This window comes from Gavialis gangeticus, unplaced genomic scaffold (genome assembly GCF_001723915.1).
Source record: "Gavialis gangeticus isolate Ggan-Ray unplaced genomic scaffold, GavGan_comp1, whole genome shotgun sequence".
Taxonomy (NCBI): domain Eukaryota; kingdom Metazoa; phylum Chordata; order Crocodylia; family Gavialidae; genus Gavialis; species Gavialis gangeticus.
The window spans coordinates 24,222,458-24,240,827 of record NW_017729009.1 but is presented as its reverse complement, the minus strand read 5'-3'; the positions used below and the strand labels follow the sequence as shown (position 1 = coordinate 24,240,827).

The 18,370-nt window shown below is 44.0% G+C and overlaps 1 protein-coding gene across 2 annotated transcripts in view; it reads left to right on the top strand.

The window, feature by feature from the left end:
• Nucleotides 1–18,313: 18,313 nt before the first annotated feature.
• PTPN1 (protein tyrosine phosphatase, non-receptor type 1) overlaps nt 18,314–18,370 on the top strand; it is a 69,212-nt gene continuing 69,155 nt past the window's right edge. For both annotated transcript variants that reach the window (XM_019510249.1, XM_019510250.1), the window contains exon 1: nt 18,314–18,370. This exon is cut by the window's right edge and continues 109 nt beyond it. The gene's annotated coding sequence lies outside the window, so the exon portion shown is untranslated.

Below are 18,370 nucleotides of genomic sequence, written 5' to 3'. Positions count from 1 at the left end.
CTGGTTGAATGCGATTTTTTACAGACAAAATATTATTGTTATGATTTGATCTTAGTGCTAATTTGGTTGCATAGCTCAGCTGCAAGTACACTGCAGCATTTAGAAGGAGCTGGTCTTTCTGCTATCAGACAAAAACAGGGTGAGAGTACTGTCAGAGTGACTGCTGTCAGCCACTGGGACACAGGAAGCCACTTCAAGTACTAGAGAGTGAATGGCTGGGCTATGATCCAGAAAACCTCAGGATAGCAGAGCAGGCTGAGATTTGCAAGCAGTGACCCAGAGGACTCAAAGGACTTATGAGGACCAAATGTTCAGCAATGCACACTTTGGCTGACTGTCTATAGTGTGCCTAGAAATTCATTTTCTGCTTTACGCATTTAAGGGGTCGTTTTTCAGGCCCTACAGAGTTAGAGCCAGATAGAAAAATGTTAAGAGTCCTGAGGAAATTGTTAGACAATTTATACTTTACACCAGATACCCAGAGAACAGCAGCCCCTGGGTACTGGTCAGCATCTCTCCACCCTCCGCCAATTGTGTACTGATTAATTTCATCATCACCTGCATAAGTGGGGGTGGATCCCTTCATGTTGGTTTAGGAATGGAGTCAACGCACCTCTGCAACTCCTACCACTTAGCTCCTATTCCACCCCAAGCCCTCTTTCCCCCACCCACAACTGCTCCCTTTTCTCTGTGTTTATCTTTGGTTTCATATACTCTAAGGAAAAACTGACTTTGGCTTCTTTGCCTGAATTCTGAAGTGTTTGATCTGATAAGATCTTGTAGTGTTAGGCGAGAGTGTGCAGCAGTTAGCAAGGAAAAGCAAGCACTGAGGTTTCCTTTCACAGCCTCAGCATTCCTCTGCTTGCCAGTTTACCAAACCAGTATGCCAACATTTTTGCATGGACTGAAACGTCTTTAAGGTAAAGGATGCCCACTCAGAGCCAGGATCAGATGGGTATGCACTCTGGGGGCACACTCAAACGCATATTGCACTCAAATGCATATTGCACACTCAAATGCATAAACTCTGCATATTGAACATGTGTTTTAAAACAACTCCACCTCCAACTGACTGAGGCCTTGTGTTTGCCTCAAAAGGTGCCACATCCAGCCCTTCTTGGACTGAAGGAAAGGCCAGGCTAGGCCAAGGAAGGGGCGGGGGGGGGCAGTGACTATAGGGGATAAATTAAAGAGCCCACCCCTACCCAAAATTCTCCCAGGGAGTTGGGGTATTTTACAAAGGAAACTGGTCGGAGAGCAATACAAACAGTCATTCTTACATCAGAAGGATGGTTACAAATAGGCTAAGATGCTTATGATGTCTTTATTCTCATAAAATAGCTCAACTGTATATACAGGGACTTACCGATAGCTAGAACACTGAAGCCTACAAGGCTCTCATTCCACTACACTACAAATGGAATTTCACTCCAGTTCACTTTAAGACCATTTGAACTCCATTAGGGGAGGCTGTTGTATAACTTTTCAGCCATTCATTTCAGTAAGTTCTGAATTTTTAAAGGAGCCTCAAGTTATGTGTAGTTATACATCGATGTCGGTATATGCTTTTACTATACCTGTATGGGCAGTTCAGGAGACAGCATGAACAAGCCCATACACATGTGCCTGTTGACAACAGCTTCTCTTGAAAATATGATCCTATTTTAACATGCATCCACCGTTCCTTTTAAGTACCATGAATATTCCAGTCACATACACGTGAATAAAGTCGCAGATACAATACTCATCTACACTACAATGAAACTGTGACAGCAACTCTTGTAGCTTTAAGCTGACTAGTTTGCACACTAGTGCTGCTGTGGTAGCATGGAATTCAGTACACAGTCCAACCCTGATCTGTTCACAGGGGGAAGGGAGCAGCTCAGCCTGATCTTACTGTACAGCAATGGTCCGAGCGAAGCTGGATCCAGCCATACAGAGCTTGTAATGCTCCCTGCTGTCAAGGTTCCTGACCCATGGGGATCCCCATGGTTTGCGTGCTGTGGCTCTGGGGGCTGAACCTGGCCTGTAGACCAGAATTTGAGCACCCCTGGTGTAGTGTATAGTCATACCACTGACTCTCCAAATAACTTTGACTTTAGGTGCAAATATTTCACCCTGCAGACTTGTAGGCCCAGTTTTAAGGGCAGGCTTAAAAACTCACCTTTTCCATAAGTTATCTCATTTGTGTCATTCTGGTGCATGGTGCAAGAGATTCCATACTCAGATGTGCCACTGCTGCTGGAGATGAAAAAAAGTGAGAGTGTTGTAAAAAGAAGACTTGAAGGGAGAAGCCAAAAAAAATGTTATTTCCCCAGAAGCATAGACTGACTCAAGGGAAGCCAGAAGGGTTTAGAGCAGTGATTCTCAACCTGGGTGCCAGAGCACCCTGGGATGCCTTGAAATCCTTTCAAGGGTGCTACACAATGTTAGAACTGTTAGGTTTGCAAGCACGATTCACAAGATAAACCCAGAGATTTTGAAAAGAGATTCATAGTTGTGGTCTCTCTGAATTCGTTGCAACAAAAAAGTACTCTATTATTTTTCTGTTTTCAAAAAAAGAAAGAAATCTAAGAGCTGGCATTTTCTGAGGAGTACCTCAAATCTACCCAGGAGTGCCTTGAGTCTATAAAGGTTGAGAACCACTGGTTTAGAGAGTGACAAACAACAACCTTCCAGTGCATCTGCATGAAGAACAGTTGTCATTGGTTAATGGTACTGGGGTAAGCCCCTATTATTGGAAAATGCATGGTAGAATCTTTAATGGCATTACAGAGCAGATACAGCATAGGTCCCATGGGATTCCTTGAAAGCTAATCAACCTTATCAAAATTGATACATGGGCTTCCTGGAACCAGATGTAACAAGAATAGAGCCAACCTTCCAAGAATAAGGAGAAAAAAAATGTATCAACACCACATTAGTAAGAACAGTCACTCAGTGACTATTCTCCTATTATTTGGTGTTTGTCTTACAAAGTTTTTCTGAACAGGGGAAAATATTCAATCTATACAGGGTAAATTGACTGTAAAGACTACCATACCACCTAGTGGCAAGCTCTTCTCTCATACCTAAGACTTTCAACTGAAGGCTCAGCCTCTGCATTGGTAAGGATTAACTTGGGACAAGTTCAGAAAAGACCAGATACCTGAAAAGCAACAAAAGTCCCAGAAAATGTGTGCACGCACATGAATTCATACAACCCCCATACCATATTTGGACTGGAACCTTTTTTACATGTGATAGAAAAGATAAACTACTGCTACTATAATTTCCCCATTAATTACCACATCCCACTGAGGACCAGTGGAATTTGTGACTCCTATGTGCCCACACCCCTCTTGAAAATTTTACTCCTCGTCTGAATCTAAACCAGTTAGGTAAGAGAAGGTCTTACTTATGTCACTTCTAAAGTTATGAGCTATCCATTCTTACCCAAAATTACAATCAAAACATGCTTATAAGTACAGCTGGTTCAAAATATAAGAAAACATTAACAAAATGTCTTCCCCACTGAGTTTTCTAGAGTTTAATGTCTTCTTTTACCAAAAAAATATTACACAGATCATTTGCTAAATATCTACAAGTCAGTAGGACTTGATGAACTACACCCAAGAGTGCTAAAAGAATTGGCCAATATCATCTTGCAACCGATGGCAGAGTTATTTGAAGACTCATGGCACTCAGGAGAGGTCCAAGAAGACAGGAAAAGGTCAATGTGGTACCTATCTTTAAAAAAGAGAGAAGGAAGAACCCAGAAAATTACAGGCTAATTATCTTGACCTCAATCCCTGGTAAAATCCTGGAGAAAGTTATCAAAGAATCCATTACACACAGGCTAACCGAAGGCAGTATTCTAAAGGATAGCCAATATGGCTTCATAATGGGCAGGTCATGCCAGACCAACCTCATTTCCTTCTACAATCAGGTAACTCACCACCTGGACAGGGGAAATGAGGTTGATGTAATATACTGGAACTTCAAAAAGGCTTTTGACCTGGTCTCCCATGATGTCCTCATGGTCAAATTGGGAGAATGTGGCCTACTTTATGGTTTGGTGGCTAGGCAACTGGCTCTGTGGCAGGACCCAAAGGGTATTGACTGACAGAACTGAGTCATCATGGCAGAATGTGACCAGTGGCATCCCACAGGGCTTAGTACTCAGTCCAGTGCTCTTCAACTAATTCATTGACACGTTGAAGTCAGGTATTAAAAGCAAACTGGCAAAGCTTGCTGGTCACATCAAACTATGGGGAAGCATGATCATGCTCAAAGACAGGCTGACCTGGACAGGCTCGTGAGGTGAGCAGACCTCAACTGAATGTCAGTTAACACAAGACATGTAAAGTGCTCCACCTGGGGAGAAATAATCCACAACACACTTACAGGCTCAGTAATGCTATGCTTGCCAGCACTACAACTGAAAGAGACCTGGGTACCATGACTGACAACAAAATGAACATGAGCCACCAATGCAATGCCGTAGCTGACAGAGCTAATCAAACACTGGCATGCACAGACTGAGGCATCTTGAGCAAGGCAAAGGATGTCATCCTCCTGCTCTGCTCTGCCTTAGTGAGACCACAACTGGAGTACTGCATCCAGTTCTGGGTACTGCACTTCAAGAAGGATATGGAGAAGCTCGAGAGAGTCTAAAGGAGGGCCACATGCATCATTAGAGGCCTAGAAACCACGTCATACGAGGAGAGGCTAAAAGGCTTGGGGCTGTTCAGCCTGGAGAAGAGAAGACTCAGAGGGGACCCGGTGGCAGCCTACAAGTATATCGGGGCATACATCAGAACATCTATTCACCAAGGCCCCCCGGGAGAGGACAAGAAATAATGGGCACAAACTGACTGAAGATCACTTCAGGCTCAACAAAAGGAAAACCTTCTTTACAAGTTGAGTGCCAAGGGTTTGGAACAGGCTCCCCCCAGAGGTCGTACAATCACCCACCCTAGCAATCTTCAAGAGGCCTCTTGACGCCCATCTTGCTGGGGTTGTCTGATCCCAGAGGTCTTTCCTGCCCAAGTGCAGGGGGGGCTGGACCCAATGATCTGTAAGGTCCCTTCCAGCCCCTAACAACTATGAAACTATAAGTCAGTAAAAAGACAGTATTCAGCAAATACAAACATTTAACAAGAATTTTGACAATTATTCTTATTAACATATTGATTCCAAGTTATGAAGCATTACAAAAATGGAAAGTTCTGTTCTGATGATTCTGAGAATTTTTCACAGAAAGTTTCATCTTGGAATTCATGAACAAAGGCAATTTTAACAAAAATATGGCTAAAATTTTAATTGACGCTAGAGATATTTAAACTTGTTTCAATGCTTGTGCAAATTCCGTTAAGCACAGATCAGCATCTTTATGTGCCTAAATATACCTTTGTAATTCTGGCCTGAAAGGCACTAGGATAAAAGGTCAAGATATGAAATTGTAGATGATCAGGTTCAGGGAAGAAGTTACAGTTTTAATGTAAACTCTTTGGATCAAGGATTTTCCTTTTGTCGTGTGTTTATAGTGTGCAGCTCAGTGAAGGTCCTAAGCCATTTCTGGGACTCCAAGACTACCATAAAAATGTTGTGCTAGTCATTCAAACTCAAGGAAGGAAGGGAGCTTGGATCCTGTATTTACTGAGTCTCTGAGTTTCTATTTCTTTAGTAGATCAGACAGACTGTTCACAGGGTGGTACAGGTATATAAAATGAATACCAGTTGAGAAATAGTACTAAAAGTTAACTTAGTGTGTTCATTTTAGAGGAAGGTATTCAGCTGTTACATGACCAAACCTTCTTCTACCTACCTCTCTACAACAATGGTCACAGAACAAGACAACAGCTTTAAAGAGCTTTCTACATTTAATTTTATGCACCATTAACAGCTTGAGAAGAGTGACACCAAGTGGTTATTTCCCATTTTGCTCGTTATTACTGCTCAGTGACCTATTCATGATTGAGATATGTTTCCTTGGGCTAGACTAAACTGCCAAGCTCTTAGAAGTGATAAAAGCAGTACCATACTTTAACAAAAGACAGGAAGTAGTTATGGACTATTTTGTTTGCTATTGATGTGGGGGAGGAGAATATTAGGATCCTCATTGTGAAATCTGGTGGATACACCTCCAAAACCATTTTGTTAGGCACTAAAATTATTCCAGACTACAAACTGTCAATATTATAGATGTCAGCTATAGTGCAACTTAGCTAGCCAGGTAAGAAGAGCACTCAAGATTGCAGCATGTGCAAACCTGGCACGCTGGAAATCCTGGTTAGCTAACCTGTGCTGAAATCTGCGTCACTACATCTTCCCTGCTATTGTTGTTTGTGTTGGGACATTACCATGTACAGACACAGTCCTCTGCCAGTCCTATGCTGGACAGACACCAGTCAGTCGAGTAGGTCAGTGCTCCGCTCAGTACTTGCCTGCCATGACTTGATGAATTAATTAAATTAGGAAGGGGCAATGACTTCCCCGACCCGGTACTGACCATCACCAAATGCAAGGACAGGCAAAAGAAAAGAAAAAAAAACTTCTTGCAACAACAAAAAAACATATAGAGACCCGACATGTCTGCTCGCTCACTTTTCTCTACAGTGCCGTGGTTTTTAGTAGCTGCTGTCCCTCCTCTTTCTGCTCAGTCTGTAAATCCCAATCGCTGCAGCCACGATTGGATTTTTTTTGTCTCGCCAGCTTAATTAGCTGCCCACTGCAGCGGATTAATGTGGAAATGTCTATAGACCCTGTGGGTCTGCTGCCCTGTTCCCAGGGACTTCAGCCCAGACCAGCAGGTGAGCAATTGCCCCACCTTTCTGTCGGCACATAATGCTGGAAATAGCTCCTGGAGCCCGGGTAGAGCCAATCCAGCTCACTTGGTGAGTTGGTAAGACTGACCCTGGGGAGCTTGGAAGCTCCCTCCTGAGCGTGGCCACGCTGCTACTGCTGGATGTGTCCCTCTGACTGGGGAGTTCCCCTGGGCAGGTATTATCAATCTTCTCACAGTTTGTGCTAGTTAGATAAAAGCCAGCTCTAGGATGTATATTAGGGCCATGCAAAATTTTGCCAGCTGTTTCATTCTGACACTGTTTCAACCAATTTTGAGGTCCAAACAGCAAAATCAGAATGAAACACAGGCCATCAAAATAGCCTCGAAACAAAACAAGGCTGGTCAAAATATTTCGAAAGTCAAAACGTTTCAACCACAGGCTGGGGATGGGAAGTCAGCCCAGCTGGGCTGCTTCCCAGTACCCCACGCTAGATCGCGCCGGGGTGGAAGGCAGCCCAGCTGGGCTTCAACCCAGCTGGGCTGCTTCCTGGTGCCCCGTGCTAGATAGAGCAGATAAATGATGTGATCTAGTGCCCCGGCGCGATCTAGCGCAGGGCACCAAAAAGCAGCCCAGCTGGGCTGCCTCCCACTCCCAGCGTAATCTAATGTATATCCCTGTACCGCCCTAATGTATATATCCTTGCTTCAATCACACCTCCTGATTGCAGTGCACATGTGTCCTTAGTTAAAGGAGGAAAGGAAATCGGTAAACCTGAACTTTGTTTCCTTCTGTGCATGACTGAGCAACTACTCCAGCCTCCCCATTCTTTAGGTTTCTCTATCTGTAAGATGGGGACAATAAACAACTACACCTCATAAGGGGTTTGAGCTTGTGCAAAAAGTGATGGAAGGGGAATGCAGGAAAATGTTATTTCATGTTTGCAAAGCAAGATGCTGCAAGATGCCTGTTGCAAGAAAGCTGTCATTGACAAGAAACTCTATGGGCCTAAGAATATCTACAGTTTGTTGACCCATCTCCATCCTCTTCCCCCTCTTCTGAAATGGGCTCTCTTCTTGCCAAAGCCTTTCTGCTGTGCTACTCAGTCTGCACCTCTTGTAGGGTTGTGTGAATCTTCAATCCCTGATTTGATTCGGTTGAGATTTGGCACAATTCGGTGGCGGAATCTCCAAATCCAAATCAAATCAGAGGACCCTTTAATTTCTCCAAATCTAATCAGAACCCTCCAAATCAATTCGGAGAAATTCAGAAAGTTTCAGCAATTCAGATATAGACACAGCTTTAAATGTTTTTTACCTCTAGGTACCAAGTGGCTAATGAATGCTGCGATGCTGAAGCACATGAAACATCCCCCAGGAGCGCAGGGGGCTCCCCAGCATGCTTGGCAGCAGTACTTCCAGTCCACTTCTGGGTCCGCCAGGGAACACCCTGGGGGGTCCCCCACACCTCTCTGGCACAGCAACTGGTGCCTCCTGGTCTGGGGGGGCACCCAGGGTCCCCCTGCAGCTGATCACCGAGCTGGGGGGTACAGGGAGGCCCCCCAGCGCACTCCCCAGCGGACCCAGAAGTGGACTGGAAGTACTTCAGGTCCACTTATGGGTTTGCCACCAAGCACGTGGAGTGACCCCCCAGACTCCTGTGGGATGCTCCATCCGCCCCAACATCGCAGCATTCACAAGCTGCAATGGTATGTAGAAAAAACATTTAAAGCTATGTCTGTGTCTGAATCGCTGGTTCTCTGAGTCAGCATCAATTCTTCAGATCTGGATTTGGCCGAATTGAATCAGGGACAGCAATCTAAATCAATTAATCAAATCACTGTCCCTGATTTGGGCCGAATCCGAATCTGAATGGAATAGGGCCCGCTTCGCACACCCCTTGCCCTCCATCGGTTATTCTTGAAGTGAAACTGCAGCAATTTCAATGTACTATGGGTTCCAGGACAACAGGATTTATACCTTTAAATGCTTTGCTTGAATCAAAACAAGGACTTCCAATATTCACAAATGGGATAGGAGGCAGTCTGCTGCATACACAGGAACTGGAATTTGCTTTCTTAATGCTCTGGTTGTACTGTCACTAAGCACCATTTATCTGCTCTTAAGCACAAATCCCAACCCCCATGGCAGCTTCTGTGTTTGTTGCTGGACAAGGTCAAGTGGATAGTGCCCCTTAAATGGATATGCATGTGCATACGCATGCACAAGGACTTACTCTATGATAAAGTTGTGCCTTCTCATCAGAAATCTTTTAGAAACAAGCGGACTTCTTATATTTTCCCATAAGCTCTGACACTGCATTGTAATTATAGCTAAGAGCAGGCACTGCATTTGTCCCTGGATAAACTGTGCCTGTTTGTATTGGAAAAAAAATATTCAGGGATTGGTGTGTACACACTTCACGCTTCTAAACAGTGTTTAGTGAGTGGCTGAATACAGTGCCATTGATTCAATGATATAATCCTGGGATAACTGTACAGACATAGTTTCCAGCACCCCAAGATAAACTATTATTACCTTTTATCTGGGAAGCTTATTAGGATTTATTCTAGGACAATGGGATAAACTGCTCTATATGATTGCACTTTGTCCCAGGATAAATGTGGTGTTTGTTTGCAGCCTATAAAGCAAAGAAAAAAAGAGGTCTTATTCCTACTACCCCGTAGTGCACCACATTCACATTCAAATTTGAGTTGTTCTTATAGCAGAAGGAACGAGGGAGGAAACATTTCACTGAAGCATTTTGGGAACCATTTTGATATCTCCATTTTGGCATCTCTAAATATTCACAGACTTGCACTTGTCCTTATTGAACTTCATGAGATTTCTTTTGGTCCAGTCCTCCAATACACCAAGCCTGTGGTGTCTCTAAACATTCACAGACCTCTCATCTGTTTCTAGGACAACCTTATCTTACATTTGCATAGTAACTTCTGTCCTAACTCCAAGCCAAAACCAAGATCACCCTGACCTCAATTAACATGCTCCAGTACACTGATATTGTTGTAATGTGTGCTCACTCAGAAGCAGATCTTCAGGCAATCATTGCCGTCTATCCTGATGCATATAAGAAAATGATATTGACGCTTAACACTCAGAAGACTAAGGTTCTCCATCAATGAGCAGTCTCTAGCTCTGGTAATTCAGCTTTACATTGAGAAATTCAACATCTCCTTAGAAGTGCAAGTGCAGCCTTCAGATTCCTGAGGCAATGGGTGTTCAAAGATTGCAACATTAGATCTGAAACCAAGCTCACAGTTTATCAAGCAGTCATGATCCCTACCTTACTGTACAAAGCTGAGACATAGATAACATACAAGAGACACCTCAAGTCACTGGAGAACTATCATCAGTGCTGCCTGTGGAAGATCCTTCAAATCCAGTGGGAAGACAGATACACCAATGTTAGCATCCTCTTACAAGTAAACACCATGAACATTGTGGCGATGATCATCCAAAATCAATGTCACTGGGCTGTCTACATCATCCTGATGTCCAACTGCAGACTCCCAAAGCAATTTTTATTCTCCCAGCTCAGTCAAGGCATATGCTCAAGAGGAGGGCAGAGAAAGAGCTTGGTCTCAAAACCAACTTCAAAAAATGTAACAATGACATCAACTCCTGGGAGACTATCACACAGGACAGTTCCAAATGGAGGAGGAGTCTGCTAAAAGGATCTCAGTACTTTGAAAAATTAGGATGACAGTAGATGGAAAAGTGGGAGCAGCAGAAACAGTGTGTCACGGACTAAATCAAGAATCCAGAGCCACCTGACCCACCCCACATGCAAACACATGCCCAAGTTGCAACAGAGTCTGTCAATCCCAGATCAGCCTCATCAGCCATCTTCAGACCCACAGGTAAAGCAATCATGAAAGACAATCATCCTCAACTGTGAGAGATTGCTGATGGATCCATCCTAAAGGCTCCCAGCCTGATGAGACTCATGTCTTGAAAGCACCCTAACCTTTCTACATCTGGAATGTTTTTGGTGATGGCTGCAGAAATGGCAATTCATCTGCTTTCCAGGTCTTCATCTCAAAAAATTCATCCTCCAGAGATCTGGCTGAAATTGAGACACTGAGCCAGCAAAACCTGGGAATTGGGCCCTACTGCCTTCATGAGGAGGCTCTTTTTCACAAGGAAAAGAAAAATGTATTCAGTGTTGTAGATCTAACTGTGATAGCCAGCAGGGGTCTGACTTGCAGCAGAAGTGTTCTATGCCTAACCACCCCTTACTTTATCAGTCAAACCTGTTACTCTTGCTGATTTATAGGAATTTACTGCTGTATCAATAGTGTTTGCACATCAGAAAGACTTTTTTTCTTATGATTCACTGATTAATTCACCTTTGTTATTTGCATTCTTTGTAAAGAGATTTTGATAACAGCATATTTCAGTACCCTGCTCTCTGACTGACATTTGTTTTGCTTTTTTTTTTTTAATGTTTCCTGGCAAATGGAAAGTGTGCACACACCAATCTGGCATGAAAAAGAGGATATTCCTTACATTTTTAAGAAGCAAACTGGCTTTGTACAAGTCTAATAATAGCCCAGCAACCTAGGTGCCAATCCTGTCTCTTCCATTGACATCTTGCATGACCCTGTCCAAGTCAGCAGAGTAAGGACCCTGGACTACAGAAAAGCAGACTTCAACTCACTCAGGAAACTGATGGGTAGGATCCCCTGGAAGGCCAACCTGAGGAAGAAAGAAGTCCAGCAGAGCTACTTGTACTTTAAAGAAATCTTATTAAAGGCCCAGGAATGAACAATCTTGATGTTCAGGAAGACTAGCAAGTATGGCAAAAGACCAGCTTGGTTTAGCTGAGGACTCTCCAGTGAGCTAAAACACAAGGAAGCTTACCAGAACTGGAAACCTGGACAAACTACTAGGGAAGAATATAAAACTGCTTGGGCCTGCATGGTTGAAATCAGGAAGGTCAAACCACAATTGGAGCTGCAGCTAGCAAGGGACATGAAAGGGTAGAAGGGTTTCTACAAGTATGTCAGGAACAACAGGAAGAGCAGGGAAAGTGTGAGTCCCTTATGGAATGGGGGAGGCAACCTAGTAAAGGACGATGTAGAAAAGGTTGAAGTACTTGATGCTTTTTTAACCTTAGTCTTCACATAAAAGGTCGGCTACCAGACTCCTGCACCTGGAAGCACAGCTTGGGGAAGAGGTGAACAGTAGGCCTGTGCGAAGCAGCTAGTATTCGCTTTGGATTCGGATTCGGCCAATTCGAGGGACAGTGATTCAAATCACTGTCATGAATTGATTCAGCCGAATCTCATTCAGAGATTCAGCTGCTGCCAAATCTCTGAATCACCCAGGCCCATCGCCCACCTGCTCTCCCAGCCCAGCAGTGGCTGCCCCACTCAGCCCAGCTCTCGGCACTGGAAAAAAAAAGGCCTAACTCACTGGGTGTTGCCTGGCGGTGGGGTGATCCCTGCTGCCCCCCACTGCCCCACGCTGTGTGGGGGACTCTGCACGATAGATATTAGGAAAAGCTTTCTCACTAGGAGGGTAGTAAAGCACTGGAGGCTACCCAGAAAGACTGTGGAATCTCCATACTTAGAAGTTTTTAAGACCCAGGAAAGTAAAGCCATGGCTGGGATGAAATAGTTGGGGATGGTCCTGCTTCGAGAAGGGGGTTGGACCAGAAGACCTCCTGAAGTCTCTTCCAATCCTAATTTTCTATGATTCATTAATGCTGTGTCACTTCATTTCTTTGTGCCTCTTTCTTCTTCAACTCTTTGCTTAAACTGTAGGCATTTGTCACTATGTGTTTGGACAGCAGGCCCCCACTGTAAACTGGAGCATCTATATGCAAAATTCACAAGAGAAACTCAGGCACCCAGGCCAAAATTTAGATTTAATTAACAAAGCAGGTGATCCTCCACCTATGCAACTTGCAGGCTTTGATGCAGTTTACCTCACACACACACGCTTCATTTTCCCCACTCCCCAAAACACACAAAATGGAGCAAAGAGTGGTGGTTCCAATAGTGCAGTGTTGGAGCACTCACCTGGCAAGGCACCTATGCATTATAATGTCTAGCCTAAGCATCCCTTGTGCATCTAGTCTTAGGTGCTACAAAATGTAACTTGGCACTAGACAGCCATAAACTGATTTTAAAACATATTATACTTGGTCCTAAGATTTATGGGAATTAGAAGCAATTACATCAGTGTAAAGACAACTGCACTCGCATAGAACTGATGTGAGATCAGAAAGAGGCCAATAACTTACATAAATCTATGTTGTTAAATATCTGCCAAGCTGTACATGATCCCCATGTTAATCCCAGAAAACTACTATGACACCTAGATTAAATCTTAAAATGTTGACCAAATGGTATGGAGAGAGGCAGTCATTCTTAACAGTGAAATCACTGTCACCAACAATGAGGGGCAGATAATCACCAGTTCTTCACATACTATTATGTTATCACTGTTATTCATATAGGAATAAGAGCTCCCCATTAAATCACTGCATGCATTACCAGGCAGAGAATTCCAATATGCAGGCTTGGGGGATGTTGCATGACTCTTCATTCCACCAATCCAAGCAGAGGAGGAAGAACTGGCCCCCTGCCCGTGCCTAACCCCATCCAAAGTAATGGGGTTTCTACTGCTGAACTGATGCAGGTGAGAAAAAACACATGGTAATTTCTGCTGCAGGTACAGACTTCTCCCCAGAGCAAGGAGAAACCAAGGGAGCCATTGTGATTCAGAGTGGTGCCTTTAAAGTACAGAACTTCCCAGAACTATTCCAGGTGCTATGCAGCTAATGCTCAGAACTGTGCTTACATGCAGAATAGAACCCATATCAAGATGGGAGGGATAGCCAGCATGGGTTTGTCATGGGTTTGTCATGGGTAGGCCTTGCCTGACCAATCTCATCTTCTATGACCAGGTGATGTATCACCTGGACAAGGGAGAAGTGATTGATGTCATATACCTGGATCTTAAAAAAGCTTTTGATCTGGTGTCCCATGACCTCCACATGGAAAAATTGGCCAGCTGTGGCCTTGGCTACACCACAGTCCAATGGCTGGGAAATTGGCTCCAAGGTCAGACCCAGAGAGTAGTGGTCAATGGCAGTGAGTCACTATGGTGCTCCGTAACCAGTGACATCCCCCAAGGCTCTTGTTAGAATGATTTCATCAGCAAAGTTAACATTAACATACAGTTCGTTGCTGCTGCCAGCCCAGTAAAATAAACTTACATCTGATTTGCTTATGCACATTTAGACCCTTTGTTTGATCCCTTTTTAATAGCTATTTGTAATATCTGAGATGTTATCTAATCCTATATGGTGTTGTTGCAAGTTGCCTTCCAGCCTTGCCACAAAAATTGGACTGATTAACTAGCCCCTGAAGCAGGTAATGGCTGCAAATTATATCTAAGCTTTGTAAAAAAAACTAAGGTTGGCCCAATGGCTTGTCAGCATCCTACATCCAACTTGTGATTTCTAGATAGTTACAGATACTGATCTGTTTACCTGAAGAAGTCAGCTTAAAGTTTTAGTCATAGAAGAAGAGTATATCCAAAAGAATAAAGCTGGGTCTCTCAGGGCACATCTACACATGCACTTTAATGTGCAGTAGGCAATTTTACTGTGCATTAAAGCATCACAGAAAGAACACGTGATTATGCTAATGAATTCATTACTAAGCATTTAGGCAGCCTAATGCACATTTCTTTAGTACCTCACACTGGAGGTACTAAATTTAATATGCATTAGAAAAAGCACCTTAATGCACATGTAGACAGGTCCTTAAAGTGCCAAAATGGCAGCTTAAACCACTACCACAGGGGCTTAGCCTACAATATGGAGTGACCAAATGGAGTGTGGAGCACACAGCAGGAGGAGAGGAACATGCTACTCTCTACTCACAGACTATATCTCTGACTTTGTAGAAAACCTGTTCCTTATTTGTTCCACTGCCAACAAGTCACAGAAATGTTAATGAGCATTGCTAACCAGAGGACAGATTCACTAGCCAACCTAGTCAACGCCTAAACTCTCAAGTTCAGCTCCATCTCCTTTTCTCAAAACAAATGATTAGTAAACAGAGAATAGAAACATTTCAAAACAGCAACAAAAAGTGAACAAAGACTCAGTCTTCCTTCCATAAACTGAGAAGAGAGACCACACCTTCCACACTGGAGTACACTTACACCAGCTCCTACATAAAATCTTTTCTTACTCCTTTCCCCACATTCCCCTAGGAACCTTCCCCTAGCAATTTTTTAGGAAGCAGTCATATGACACTTGGTCAGCTGATTCTACTCCATCATGGGTTCTGTCTGGGGAATACAGCTGGTGGTTAGCTCTGAATGTCAAGCTGGTAAGATATGATGTGACTTCAGACTTTTTACTTCCAGGCCTCTGCAGTATAGGGAATTCTACAATAAAAACCCTATGCTGGATCCTCAGACTTGTAGGGTAACCCCCTGTTGTCAGTCACCAGATTCATAGAGCAGAACAACACTATCTACAAGGTAACTTTTTGCCTGCTTAAAGAATACAAGGCTCAGGGGGGTCGCTTGTCAGAATATAGCTTGGAACTGCCCCATGCTTAAGCCAGGTACCTGGTGATAATAAACCTGGATGAAGAGACCATCAAGGCAGTACAGATGTAGCCAATGGGCATGGCTGCATCCTAAAATCCTTCTTGGTTGAGACTTACCTGGATCTTCTGTGTGTGTACAGATACTATCTGTGAATTCTTAGTGAAGGAAGATAATCTTCTTGAGAAGCATCTTAATATTATTGAAAAGGATTCTGGGACTTGATAATACAGATAAATGAAACTGAAACCCTCCTCAACTCCAGAACATGTCCACACCATGTGGCATGTCTACATCTATAGTTTGCTAAACAGGCTTATCTACATAGAAAAAGAGCAGAAAGAGTATAAGTGCTGTTTCTTTAAAACCAGAGATGAAAACCAGTAGCCAGGAATGCTGGGGCTGGAAATTCTTTACAGGTTTATTTTTTCAGAGAGGAGAAAAGCTACCTGTTAATTAACACCAAAATCATAGGGGCGTGTACTTACACACTATTATGTAAACACCGAGGCATTAATGTCTATTTGTATTGAATTCTATTCCTGATCCTAAAAAGGTGCTGAGAAATTCTGGACACTCTCTACTCCCAGGGTCTGGTGGCCTCTCTCATCATGATATAGTTCCCATATTTTCCATAAAAGCCTCTTTTGACAAACTGGTATTGCTGAAGGTGGGGGCTGGGGGAGAAGGAGAATGAGAGGGGGAAGGGCATTTAGCTTGAACTGTGTTATCTCTTCACAGTAAACGGTCTGAATGCCTAACTTACCATACCAGTAACAGTAAGCAGGAAAATAAGGACACAAATTGCCTCAGGCTTAGTACCTAAAGGGCATATCAGAAGCTGCCAGTAAAATATCAGCCTTGTTTAACATAAGACTATCCTTCTGTTAAATAAAATAGAGATGTTAATATGGAATAATGGAACAATTATGTGCAATGTGATAGTATGAAGCGTGTTGAACATGAGTGACAAACTTTCCAATTGTAAATGGTGATCCCGTCTGGTGGAACTGTTACTTGTCAGTTAAATTTAATTATAGACTTGCATGCACAATGTCAAAGTGCAGGAACACCATGTATCTTATTTACAGGCATTTTCATGGGGACTTATTACACTGGCTGTTTAAAACTAGGACATCTTGAAATCTGGAATATTGTGAGCACAGTTGCAAATATATATCTCTAAAATGGTAGACACTTATTAATCCAGTGAGTTTAAACACATTTAAAAGGTCCTTGTTTTTCTTTTCTTCTGTATTCAAATTGCCTTTATTCATTCCAACTAAAAACTGGCCCTTTTAAAATTAGGTTTTGCAGGTCCTAGGGGTATTAAAAGCTTGGCTTAGATCTAGGAATTACCAAAACTGACTACTGACCCCTTGCTAGGTGGCATTCTGCTACTACAGATGATGACTTTCAAATATGAAACAAATACCCTGACCTCCTTTGTTTTTAGATCCTATAACACATTTCATAAGAGAAGGTCTGATTAGATCCTACGTACTTAAAATTTACTCCCAAGATTTTAAATGGTCCAACATTTTTTCTTTTTCTGTTTTAAACTGCTGTGTTAGCAATGCTGTATACTGTTAAAAGCTACTGCCTAGGGTTCATTGCATCTCAGTGGAACCAGATGTATATCATTTGTGGAGCATATGGGATCCTTCAGAACGAAAAGTGCTAGAGAGCTATAAACTATTATAATGGACTAAACTGCCTATGCCTGAATGGACTGACCTTGGAAAGGGCCATATGGAATAAGGGCTGTGACCCTGGGGAGACTGTCTCACTAGAGAAAGATTTATGCATTACAAAAGCGATGCTGACGATCTCCTAGGAGCACCTCATCAAAATGCCCCTCGGAGATGCCACAATGAGGTTTTAAGTCTAGAATTGATCTGAAGATGGGGCAGTTCCTGGAGGCTGGGATTCTGGGACTCAGCCATTTTGAATACTAGTTACCTAGGCCTATGATAAGGGTACTTCTCTGCAGTCAGAGGGGCAACACTCAGTCACCCTATCTGTCTCTCTTGTCCTAGAAAAAGACACATGAAGAGGGATAAATGACCCTAATCTGGCTACTTCGGGCCAGAACTGCCAAGCTCTAGGCAGCTCCAAGTGTGACAAGTTATAAAATCATTTAGCACCCACATTCAATTCCTCCTTCTTTTTGGATGTAATAGGATAGCTTTTGAAAACTGCATGCCATCAATCCAAAAATACCTGGGAGTGTTGGAAGCATCAATGGGTACAAGCCTGTAGATTTCAGGGGAAATCAGAAAACTGGGAAAGACCCATTCCCATGAAGATCAGGTTAACAGGGTGCCTATTTGGTGCTGCAGGCAAAGAAATCTCTGGGACACCTTGGGCAGCTGCTCCCTCATCACAGGCTCAGCAGAGGTTGGGGCGCTTTGCGACACAAGAGCCACCCTGCGATTTTCCCCATTGTCACAAATCAAGCGAAAAGGAAGCGCTGCCGTTTCCCAGGGGCACCTCGCCTCTTCCCCCGGCTGCCTGCAGCTGGGCAAAGGCTGCCTCAATTCAGCAAAAGACGAGGGAGAAGCACTGCTCAAGAAGATGAGAACCTCTGCCCCAAGAACCCTCGCTCCTGTCTGCCAGCATGAGGGCAGCAGGCCTGGACTGCTGCCTCAGAGAAGGGGCAAGACCAAGCAGGGCTCAGAGGGTCCAGGCAGCTTTCCCTTCCCCTCCAGCCTGAAACCACCAGCCCCCTCAGCTTTTAGGGGCTGCAGCCCCCGGGTCTCGCGCTACTTTCCGGCTCCTGGAGTCGCGGGACCAGCCCTCAGCATACAACTCCCTACCTCCCCATCCCCCACGAGAGCTAACGGAACGCAGGGCAGGGCCTCAGCGACGGGGCGGAGCTTCCCCGCGCCGCTCGGGGGCCGGCCCGGAAATGCGTGGGCCGGGCTGGTGGCGTAGTTCCGGCGGGGGGAGGGGGCGACATGCAGAGCCGCGAGCAGCTGGAGCCGCAGCCACGGGAGCAGCGCG